The sequence below is a fragment of the Leptidea sinapis genome, chromosome Z (genome assembly GCF_905404315.1).
Source record: "Leptidea sinapis chromosome Z, ilLepSina1.1, whole genome shotgun sequence".
In the NCBI taxonomy this organism is placed as follows: Eukaryota; Metazoa; Arthropoda; class Insecta; order Lepidoptera; family Pieridae; genus Leptidea; species Leptidea sinapis.
This window is the reverse complement of record NC_066312.1, coordinates 35,054,394-35,066,909: the sequence shown is the minus strand read 5'-3', so window position 1 is coordinate 35,066,909 and position 12,516 is coordinate 35,054,394. Positions and strand designations below refer to the sequence as shown.

General features: G+C 33.8%; 1 protein-coding gene and 1 long non-coding RNA gene across 3 annotated transcripts in view; one reads left to right on the top strand and one right to left on the bottom strand.

Annotated features, from left to right (window-relative positions):
- Positions 1-734: 734 nt before the first annotated feature.
- Positions 735-12,516, top strand: part of LOC126979148 (cryptochrome-1) — a 46,112-nt gene continuing 34,330 nt past the window's right edge. For both annotated transcript variants that reach the window (XM_050828385.1, XM_050828384.1), the window contains exon 1: positions 735-1,037. The gene's annotated coding sequence lies outside the window, so the exon portion shown is untranslated. The remainder of the gene's footprint in view (positions 1,038-12,516) is intronic.
- On the bottom strand, positions 8,443-10,536 carry LOC126979189 (uncharacterized). Its single transcript, XR_007732769.1, has 3 exons — positions 10,463-10,536; positions 9,675-10,298; positions 8,443-8,538 (listed from the first exon to the last, which is right to left on the bottom strand). It is a non-coding gene; the product is annotated as an uncharacterized LOC126979189 (long non-coding RNA).

The following is a 12,516-nucleotide window of genomic DNA, read 5'->3' as shown; positions in this document are numbered from 1 at the left end:
TAGTTTTTTTCAATATGACAAACAGACACTACACACCAATTTCATTTATATGCATAGAAAATAGTTTTTATCTATTTTTTGTATTTTTTTATTTACCTACATTTATCTTGACCATATCAAATATCAAAATTGTCGTGTTGTGCATTGTTTAACGTGATTCGTTTCCCTACTTTGAAATAAATAAAAACACTTTGAAGTAGAAGATGCAAGAAAACTGCCGATGCATGGAATGTGCGAGCATCATCAGCTGGAAGACGTCCACTGCTGGACAAAGTCCTCCCCCAAAAATGTCCACGACGATTGGTCCTGCGCTGCCCCCATCCAACGTATTCCGGCGATCTGGACCAGATCGTCAGTTCATCTTGTGGGGGGCCTACCAACACTGCGTCTTCCAGTACGTGGTCACCATTCGAGGACTTTACTGCCACATACTGCGTACCGTAAGTCATCACAGGCAACACACACTGGTTGAAAACCTTCGTCTTCAGACACTGTGGTGTTTGGGACGACAAGATTTAACAGAGCTTCCCGAACGCTGCCCATCTGAGTTGACCTCTTTCGCGAAATTGGACCTGCCTAACTGGATTGTTTGTCCGAGGTAGTCAAAATCTCCAAAAAGGAGTGAAAATTTAAAAAAAAAGCTTTTGTTAAAGTCACTGTCAGAATAGAAAATTGACATTTCGGAATTCGCTTATTTATTTACAAGTTAATTTATAATGACTTACTTTAGATTTAATATTTATTGCAAATTTTTTACTTTCATTTCATGTCTTGCGATTTTTCAGTTACAGTGAAATCAATATTTTTTACAGTGTCCGGTTCCTTCGTTGATTAACTACGTTCTATTTTAGTTTGTTACTAGTTATATTATTCTATTAAGCTTTAAATATTTCATAAAATTTTATTATTAGATTCCTCTCTTTACAAATGAGCAAATTATAATTCAAATCTGTGTTGTTTTATCGTGTTTGTTCCAATCTTGTAATTTTTTACAGTTTGCTCATTAAAAGTTTTAATTTATATCATCTAGTTTCGAGGTAAGGTACTTTTTGTATGTATATTTATTACAGTAAATTTAAGTGTAAGTGTGATATTTTCTCCGATTATACATAATATATTATGTTATAGAACACTCAATTCAAACTTCAAAGAAAAAGGTGAACGAATGTGATAGGATTATTTTATTTAATGTGGTGTTGATTTGTGTATTTTAGATGATAGTATTTGTAAGGGAACTCATGAAGGTGATGGAACTACATAGGGTTTACTATAGGATTAGGTATGAAACTGTAATTCATGGGTAAGATTTTTCACATGCTTGAGATATGTATGTTTTGTACTAATTTAATTAATTACTTTGAATATACTTTATATTATATTTTATTGGACATGAAGACATTGTGCTGAAGTTTAATTATGTTATTTGTGTATATCTAGTGTCTACTATAGTGTTATATATTTTTTCTATATATATATTTTTAATTCTTTAAGTTTTATATATTGTTTCCCGGTGTGGCCTTTATGCTTTCATGTGTTATAATATAATAGGGTGTGTGAGGATTTCCATTCTTTTGATTTAAGTTTGTTGTTGTTATAGTTTGTTCTATTTCTAAATTAAATTTTGGGAACTTTTCATCTTTGTCAAGAATGTGACTGCGACTGTCTCATTAGGGCTTGCTTAAGGTGTTTTATAAACATCCCTTTCCTCTATTAGTACTTTTAATGCTTTCTTATTCCTTCTATATGAAAGCTAAGTTAGTACAACCTTTGTTATTTTGTGCCTGTCTTTTTAATATATAATAGGGTATAAGCAGGATTTTTAAAAATACTTGAATTTGATTGTTTACATATATAAACTACTGAACCAATCTGAATAATAATTGTACCATTCGATGCAGCATGTTTTGGAGAAGGCTTTCGTATATGATATATGTTGATTACTTATCCCGAACATCTATTTTTTGGCTTAAAAATACCTGTAAACTTAATAATGAAATATAAATTCAGCCAATGACATTTCATTACAATATGATAATACATATAATAAGTGAGCATCGGGTATTCTCTGGGTCAGCACTTGTCTTGTATAAACAAATTTGTAACAATTCTGGTGAAATATATTAAATTAAATAACATTTTGTGATTTATAAAATAATTGACCAAAAGCAAAAACTTACTTAAAAGTATTTTCTGGTGCCAACAATACTTTGAAAAGTAAAATTTAAATTAATTATAACATAATTACCTTGTAGCTTTCACTCTTTAAATTTAACAGAAATAAAATCTGGGTTAGAAACACAAAAATTGCGTCATCAATATGCATCATAAACACGTCTGTTTTTGGAAGATAATCCACATTCAGTCATTGTAAATAAGAATTTTACAGATCATTGAATAAAAAAAACCAACATAAAATTTAATATATCGTTAACCACCGAAAATAATATCTGGGAACCATACCATTGTTTATCAAGACTTTGACGTCATTCTGCGCTTAAACCAAAAGCATTGCGTTTCTATGTTTTATTTTTCACGCGTATTTATTGCACTTTTGCTTATTTAATTTTTATTACACGGCTAAAATTTTACAAGAAAATACTTTTTCAGATAAAGTCAATAAAAATAAAGATTAAGAAAATTACATTGAACTAAATATAAATATATATATATGTATATACTAGCTGACCCAGCAAACGTTGTATTGCCGATAATAAAATCGCGATACAAAAGTAACTGTTGATCGTAGATAGGTGAAAATCTGAAGTTGTATGTATTTTTTAATGCTGACTCATAATCAAACAAATTTAAAAAAAAATGTCAAAAAAATAAAAAATAAAATTTCGTGTGGTCCACCGTTAACATTTAGGGGGATGAAAAATAGATGTTGTCCGATTCTCAGACCTACCCAATATGCACTCAAAATTTCATGAGAATCGGTCAAGCTGTTTCGGAGGAGTTCAATGTTTAACACCATGACACAAGAATTTTATATATTATTATTATTATTTATTTATTTATGATTCCTTACAACAAAATGAAAAGAGTATATTAAAAATTATACAGAATAGATACGCCAATTAAAAGGAATACTATTAACAGTACAATAAGTATGTGACAAAGTAGATTAAGACAACTGAAATGGTGAGAAGGTTGTGTGGTGTGAGTAGTGTGAGTGAATGTGAGTAGTGTGAGTGAATGTGAGTGGTGTGAGTGAATGTGAGTGTTCGAATATAATATTTAAATTACGATGTGAGACTAATAATTTATCCTGAATATACTGATGATTAACTCCTGCAATTTAAACAGTTTAATATCAGTTTTTTGAACCTCAGACGTGATAAGTTGAAAATGTCGACGGAAGAAAATTTCTTTTTATATATGTCAGGAATTCGAAATAGAGGTGAATATTTAAGATACTTAGTAGAAGCAAAGGGAATGTTAAATAAATTAGTATGCCTAGTACGTAATGTTGGAACCTGCAATGATATTTTATTTAAGATATCTGGACAGTCAAATTTATTATGTAATATATCATAAAGGAGTAACATATCAATTACATCTCTTCTATCTTCCAAGGTATCGATTTTATGATAATTACAGGCTTCTTTGTAGTCTATAGGAATGAATTGAGATTTGAAATTCAATTTTTTCATAAATATCTTTTGTATTTTTTCAAGGCGGTAAATATAACATTGATATGTAAGCCTCCAGATAGGACTTGCGAATTCAAGGATGCTTCGCACGTAAGCATAATATAGCACTTTTAGACACAAGATGTCATTGAAAGGTTCGCAAGTGCGAAGAATAAACCCTAGATTTTTATAAGCCTTCTGTGTTATTATTTCGATGTGGTTATTATGGGTTAGTTTGCTATCATGGATCACACCTAAATCCCTTATTTGAGTAATTTTTGGAATAATTTCGTTATTTAAAGTATAATCAAATTTTATGTTATTATGCTTTTGTGAAAATGTAATAATTTGACATTTAGCAATATTAACTGTTATTTTATTTATTTTATAATATTGTGACAGTCTATTTAAGTCATCTTGTAACATAAAGCAATCGTCTATTTGTGAAATCTTTTTATAAATCTTTTTATCGTCAGCATACAGCAAGAAGTATGAATATTAGATATATCATGTTAATATACAGTGTTAATGATGATAACTTTTAAACATAATATCTACAGTTTTTAAAAGCACAGTTATATTTTCTATAAAATACTTTTTGTGTTAATTTTGTTGCTTTGTTCATAACTAAGTAATTTTCAGTTCCTTGGGATAAAAAAATTCATCTCACCATCTGACATTGTGAAAAGATTTAGTGTAGTTTGCAGTAGCAGCTCTATTACTTTTTAGGGTATTTTAGAAGAAGCTATTCAAATACAAATTTAATTTGTATCAAAATTTATGGATGATGTGGGACTCAAAACTGCACCAACCGAGCCAACCATCCAAGTAACACATTGATCATAAATCTTGGCATTGATAACCTGCTCAACCACGATACCCCTCACTTCTATCCCAGAAGTGAGGGGTATCAGTAGTACTTACAAGCTATTCATGAATGTCAGGATATATTCAAATCCCAGGTTGATCATTTTTCTATGTTTGGAATCTTCTAACATGGTTACAGAAACAACATTGTAGGTACCATGTAGTAAGTAATTTTAACCGACTTCAAAAAAGGAGGAGGTTCTCAATTCTCATTTTGATAATTCTTTTTTTATTTAAAATCTGGTGGTTCCCGTGTGGTCCCATTGTAATTAGGTCTAGATCTGACAATGGCATCCATGAGAAAACCATAAAAGTCTTAAATTTGCTATACATACGTTTAGCAAAGTGGATGATAAATTTACGAATAACTCAATATAGCGCCAACCGATTTCGATGATTCTTTTACTATTGGAAAGGATATACTTCTAAGATAGTTTGGTGAGATTTTGTTTAGGTTCTGATTACGGAATCCATGACAAAGTAACGGAACTCTTCAATTCTTAGGAGCAAATTAACGATTTGCGGCCGATACTTTTTTATGCTATCCGGATATTTAAGTCATCTACAATAACATAGTTATGGTCAAGTAATTGTCGTAGTCAAATATGATGATCAATGACTCCTTAACCACTTAAAATAAGGGTGCGATCTGTGGCAGAATTTCTAACTGTCTGTAATCAAATTGCAAAGCGTTTACGTTCATTGCTGCATTGAAAAATTTAGTATATCTACACATATTTAGACAAATTGTTAGTTAGTGTACTTCAAATTCACTAAAAATAAAAAATAAATTAACAAAAAAACAACCGACTTCAAAAACACTATTCCAAAACAATAGATAATATAATATGCACTAAAAAGTATAAAAATAATTGCGTATTTTTATACAATCTAATTAATTTAAACTCAGATTGACATTTAATAGAGTTGTCAACTTAGAAACTTCAGAAATTGAGAGAGGATTAGCTACCACGCGTGAGTCGAGTTCGGAAATTCAGTGATTATTTTTTATGGGCTTTGTCTACCGTAGCCTATTGTTATTTTGATTACAGGAGTTTACCTTTCTCTCATTGGTGGTGGATTGTTTTTATTTTGGTAAGATTAAGTACTTAGTCATTAACAATTAACATAGTCAACCCTTTTACATTTTACTAACCGTTTAATAATGGAGATTTCTCCCCCGGAACCTCCAGACCCTCCGGATATCCCCACACTCGCCGGGTCAAAACGGCGTAAACATACAAGCAGCTCAGAAGAAAACGCTGCAAAAAAAACTATAACTGATACGGATCTGGCTTCGGCGTCCATTCAGAATGTATTTTGTGACCCAAGTTTAGTTATTGGTTTTAAACAATATACGGATTTTGATAAAGGTCCATTTATTATCCATGTTTCTCGTATCGAGGAAGACCCTACCTCAGGCCAAACTATAAAGCCCATCAAATTCGGTCAACTACTGCATAGGCATAAAATTCCAAATATTTGCCCTGACGGCATAAAAAAAATCGGTAGGAATAAAATAGCTGTCACATTCAAATCGTCTGGTGATGCAAACAAATTTTTAGAAAACCCTGTATTATCTGCCAATAAATATACAGCAACAATCCCAAACTTCAACATAACCAAGATGGGTATAGTCCGCCGGGTTCCTGTGGACTTATCTATGAACGAGTTTGTGGAGTCTGTCAGTCTTCCCACTGGTTGTGGTAAGATTTTAAAGGCTCGCAGATTCAACAGAAAGGTCATTGAGGAAGGTAAAGTTACTTGGTTACCTACTCAAACAATTGTAATAACTTTCCATGGTCAAGTGCTTCCTGAAAAAATATTCCTCTTCCATAATTCCCTCCCTGTTGAAACCTACCTTTTCCCTACAATCCAATGCCTTAACTGCTGCCGATTTGGTCACATCAAAACTGTATGCAGATCTAACCCAAGATGTTACAAATGTACTCAAGCTCATGCTGGTAGCTCATGTGATACAACTGAAAAGGATGCTATCTGTATTAACTGTTCAGGACAACACTTTGCCACAAACAAGGAATGCCCTGAACTGGGCAGACAAAAAACAATTAAAATTATTATGTCCCAAGAGAACATTTCCTATGAGGAGGCCTCAAATCGTTGCCCAAAGGTGATGAGGCCATACTCAGAAATTCTCCGTAACCCCTCTGTATCCCATAACTACTCCTCAGCACACATGAGCCAGACACCCACTCCTTCTCCCACAGTCAGCTATAAGAAAACTGTATTTTCTTCTCCACGTTCCAAACCCTTATTGAGTAAACCTTATGATCGAGCTGCTCACCAAGCTATCATTGCTGATGTACCTTCAGCCTTCCCAAATGGCTCTGCCCTAAACCACCAAGTTTCTTCTTCTTCATCAACACAGGATGATAACCTCTTGGAGGCCCTCCTGTCAATCTTACTCTCTTTGATTACCAAGAACAATCTTAGCCTACCGTCCAACGTTGCCCATCAACTATCACAAATCTTATCTATTGGTAAAATTCATGGCCCCAGTGTCCATTCTTCAATGGAACACCAGAAGCCTACGTCCTAAAAAACCCAGCCTTATACACCTAATTAATAAATATCTTCCTTCTGCCATCGCCATCTCTGAGACATGGCTGGTCCCTGGAACTCACTTCAGGGTCCCCGGCTATATGTGCCTTAGGGATGATAGAGCAGAAAGTGTTGGTGCGGGTTGCGCCTTATTTATAAGACGCACCCTTCCCTTTTCCCCAATTATCCTTCCTAATCCCCATCCTGGTATAAACATTGTTGCAGCAAAGGTAATGAACTTCTCCTTAGTATCAATCTATGTGCCACATCCGCAATCAACTATGATTGCAGATATTCTCCTTTTGTTATCGTCTATTCCCCCTCCTATTATTATTATGGGAGACTTTAATGCCCATCATCCCTCATGGGGTTCAAGTCACACTGACTATTTTGCCCTTTCCCTGTTGGATGTATTTGATGAAATCAATCTCTGCATTATCAATGATGGCTCTCCAACCCGAAGGGTTTCTCCTTCTCAAAATCCCAAAAGTGCAGTTGATCTCACCTTATGTTCTCCGTGTCTGGCTCCTCTCCTTTCTTGGAACATCTTACATAATTCCCATGGTAGTGACCATTTTCCTATAATCATTTCTATCCCTGACAAAGTAATTCCACCCCAAAATTTTTCCCCATCTCTTAAATATAGATTAATAGAAGCAAATTGGCCTAAATATTCTTCTTGTCTTGATAAAAAAATTGCTGAGTTTCCAGTCACTAACCATTTTAATGCAGTAGATAATTATAATAAATTAGCTAATGCCATGATTACATGTGCTGACAACAACTTCCCTTTAAAAAAACCTGTTTCAAATAAGATTTCAACTCCTTGGTGGGACTCTGAGTGCACTGCTGCTGCTAAAGAAAGGAAATTAGCTGAATTAAATTACAATAGAAACATGTCCATGTCAAACTTTATTTATTATAAAAAAGTGGCGGCGAAGGCTACCCATTTATTCAGAAAAAAGAAAAAACAAGGTTGGATTAATTTTTGCCAGAATATTAAAACCAAGCACTCCATCCGCAACTGTCTGGAAACAAATTAAAAAATTTTGAGGTTCATTTTGTGATCAAGTGTGTGATTTTAATGTGGATCATTCTGTATGGCTTGATTCCTTTTCAGATAGGATGTCCCCCCCTTCAGTTCCAAATATGGACTATTTTCCATCCCCCCCAATCCCTCTTGCCTCAACTCACAGTTTAGAGTCCCCCTTCTCATTCTCTGAACTTCTTCTTGCTCTGGATGGCCTAGTTGACTCTGCTCCTGGGGTAGATGGAATCCCATACTCTTTCATTAAAAATTCATCATCTACAACCAAGGAATATTATCTTAGCATAATCAATAACCTTTTTGATCTTGGTTCCATCCCTCCACCTTGGAAAAATCAGGTAATTATTACATTACTTAAACCTGGTCAGAATCCATCTGAAGCTACCAGCTATAGGCCAATTGCCCTCTCTTCTGCTCTTGCAAAAGTTTCTGAAATCATGATTAAACAAAGACTTGAGTGGTTTGTTGAAACCAATAATCTCCTTTCCAACTCCCAGTACGGTTTCAGAAAGGGCAAGAGCTCCTTAGATAGCTTAGGTATCCTTACAACTGACATTAGAATAGCACTCCTCAGAAAAGAACACCTTGTGGGAGTTTTTCTTGATATAGAATCTGCATATGATAACGTTTCACTTCCCCTACTCAGGAGTAAACTCAACCAGCTGAGTATCCCCGTGAAGTTATCCCGTTTCATATGTAACATGTTAATGGAGAGATCCATCACTATTAAAGGTCCATCCTCTTACCTCCCTCCTAAGTCAGTTTGGAAAGGTTTACCTCAAGGCTCAGTCCTTAGTCCCCTTCTTTATAATCTGTATACCCATGACCTCAACAGTACCGTTACACCTTTCTGTCAGATACTGCAATATGCAGATGACATTGTCCTGTATTCTTCTGACAAGTCTATACAAGATTCATCTAATCATTTAAATAATGCTCTTGATTATCTTTCTGAATATTTAACACAACATGGACTGTCTCTATCAACATCTAAAAGTAAGGTAGTTTTATTTACAAATAAAAGAATTCTTCCACCTATTAAAATTAAAATTTATGATGTTGATCTACCAATTGTTAATAATGTTAAGTTTTTGGGTATTTGGTTGGATCACAAATTATCTGGCGTCAAGCATTTTGATTATGTCTCACAGAAATGTGAGAAAAATATTAATATTCTTCGCTCATTGTCTGGTGTCTGGTGGGGAGCTCACCCCGTCACTCAAAAATTACTATACAATGCCATAATTCGCACTCATTTAGATTATGGCACTATTTTCTTAATCCCAGCAAACAAAGCAGGTCTAAATAAATTGGACAGAATTCAGGCTAAATGTTTACGTTTAGTATTGGGAGCTATGAAATCCAGCCCTATTAATGCAATGCAAGTAGAATGTGTGGATCCTCCCCTCTCACTACGTAGACAATTCCTTGCCAATAAATTTTTCTTTAAACTAGCTGGCTGCCGAGCTCATCCCTTACTCCAAAAATCAGAACAATTAGCTGTTTTATACAATGATAATAATATTGTACCTGAAGACAAAAGACCTTGAGTTATAAATAGTTACCTTTTATTTTCTCAGCTCTCTAACCCTCTCTTTCAATATTCTAAATTGCCTTTATTTTCTATGCCTTTCAATGCTCTTACTTTCCAACCCTCAGTAATTTTAGACTTAGGTGTTGATAAGTTTTCTATAGAAGCAAATAAAACTTTTTCTCATATAATGGACTCAGATTTTCGACATTGGTATAAAATCTACACGGATGCTTCAAAAACAGACATGAGTCCGGTTGGGGCTGCAGTATGGATTCCCTCAACAAGAATTATACTGAGTTATAGCTGCCCACCCACCACTTCTGTGTTCACAGGGGAATCAATCGCCATTCTTGAAGCTATTCTATTTGTTAAGTCTCACAACATGAACAATTCTATTATCCTTTCAGACTCTAAAAGTTGCCTCCAATCAATTCTCTCAAATCCGTTTAAGACAAAAAGTCAGTTTCCCATCATTCTCAAAATAAGAGAAACTTTGAAAGAGTGCTATGAACTCAAAATTAACATAGTTTTAGCTTGGATTCCAGGTCACATGGGCATCTCTGGTAATGAAAATGCAGATGCCTGTGCTAGATCAGCTGCTCATTCAGGTTCCTTTCAGTATTCAGAAATATTCACTCATGACTTGTGCTCTACCCTGAAACCCCAAGATGTATGAGAGTTGGTCAAACGTTTGGCAAGTTTCCAAAACTTTAAAAGGCAAATTTTATGGAGAACTCCAACCAGAAATTCCTCAAAAACCTTGGTTCTCAAAATGTAGGACTCATAATAAAACAATAATCTCAACTATATGCCGCTTACGTTTAAACCATGCCTGCACTCCAGTCTTTCTAGCAAAACTTAGAATTAGGGATCATTCTCTATGTGATTGTGGCCTCGATGAGGGAAACATGGATCATTTATTCTTTAGTTGTCCCTTAATGCAATCTTCTCTGCACAATTATATACCCGCTGAAGTCCCCCGTCCAACCTCCGTTAAATGTCTCCTCTCCCTAGTTTACACTCCTTTTGTAAATATTTTGTGTAAATATATTAAAATAAATAAGATTAAGTTGTAAATATTATTTAGTACTTATATTAATTAATTATTTAAGTATTTCTATTTGTGTATGTCATTTATAGCCTTACAAGCACGTATATTATTTGTTTCAGATATTATTAGAAAATTAAACTTTATGTAATCTGAACACCGATTATTACCGTTAAACTTAGAAGACACATACTCAAAGCTTGGTAGTCTAATCTAACGTGATTCTGGCAAATCTGTGGTATATCTTCCACAGAAGCCACAAAATAAAGCTAATAATAATAACTTCAGAAATTGACAACTCAACTTGTTTACTCAGTCTACGCAATAATTACTATATAATAATTATCTTTAAGGTGACGTCCCCAAATGGCCCAACGGAAGACCAGCGGTGGTTTTCAAACCAGCAAATATGCTGAGTTGGGACCACTTTGTGACGCATAGAAAATAATATTTCTCAATTTTGTTTTATGTTTTATTGTACTATCGTCATGAATAAACTTTTTTTTCTTTAATTTATCTAGTCGGTGTCATCCAAGATAGGTTTGTAACTACATACATAGTTATAACTTATAGGTGAGATGTGCTTGAGTCATGAGGAGGCGAGAGCGGGCGCAGCGGAAGGACACCGATTCCAAAAATAATAATCGTAACTAGAATTAGATTAATTAGATTGTGTAAAATATGATATAAATAAAATATAAAATATATATAATATGCACTAAAAAGTATAAAAACGATACATATAGTATTGTTTTGGAATAGTGTTATTGAAGTCGGTTGTTTTTTTTGTTAAATTTTTTTTTACTTAAAGAACTGACCACATTGTTGTTATAAGCCATTCAGGTAATCGAAAATCCGGATAAATTGAAATTTGAAGAAATGCCTTTTTTTACTACAACTTGGCTTTTTTGTTACAACAGCCTAAATACTAGTAAAGTGACATTATCACACTCAGCTTTATCTGTTGAAGTATTTCATATAATTTTCTAGGACCTATAATGCTTCCGCAATTCTGACTCTTCTTCATGTATTTCCTGCTGTTAGTTTGTATGCAAAATATTTGAATTTGATCAGTAATGGCAATGTGGCAATTGGATTTTTTAATCGTAATATGCACATAGCGATACATTTATAAACTTGGGTACGAGGTATGTACTAAGTTCTTAAATAATAAAAGTACATAAACAGATGTTCCATGTCACGTTGGCAGCAGAATAGGTTACCTTAAAAACTCTCGAAGTTGACTTGTTAATAAAGGTAGAAAAACACGTGTCGAGTGTCACGTTGCGGGCTGAGCTTAGCGAGTCACGTTACCAAGCCAGACAATGGCAACGACAGCATTTACGTGACGTGGGGTGTAATTGTTGTGAGGACCGAGGGGAGATATTGTTTCATCAGACACGTGTCGGATGAGTCACGTGACGTGTCAGTAAAATCACTCGCGTGTATCCACTAAAACAAAATCAATATTGACGATATTGTAGCAAATTGATAACCATCAAATGGGCATCAAATTCAAATAGTTTCATTCAAAATAGGATTGAAAATCACTTATTGAACTTCAAAAACTTAATACCCATTCTAAAAAGGATGACTAGAATAGGTTCTAGAAAAAACATTAGTAGGAGATAATATTATGTAGTATTTTACGATAAACGATTTATTAACTTTATTTTCCAAAAGAATATTACAATATTCACTTATAGAGAAAATATATTCTAATTACTAAATAAAATTAGCGTATAACAATACCTATACATCGATTATTTTTCTAACTTAGATATAAGTATTAACAAAGTAAATACAAAACCAGTAAACACTAAAC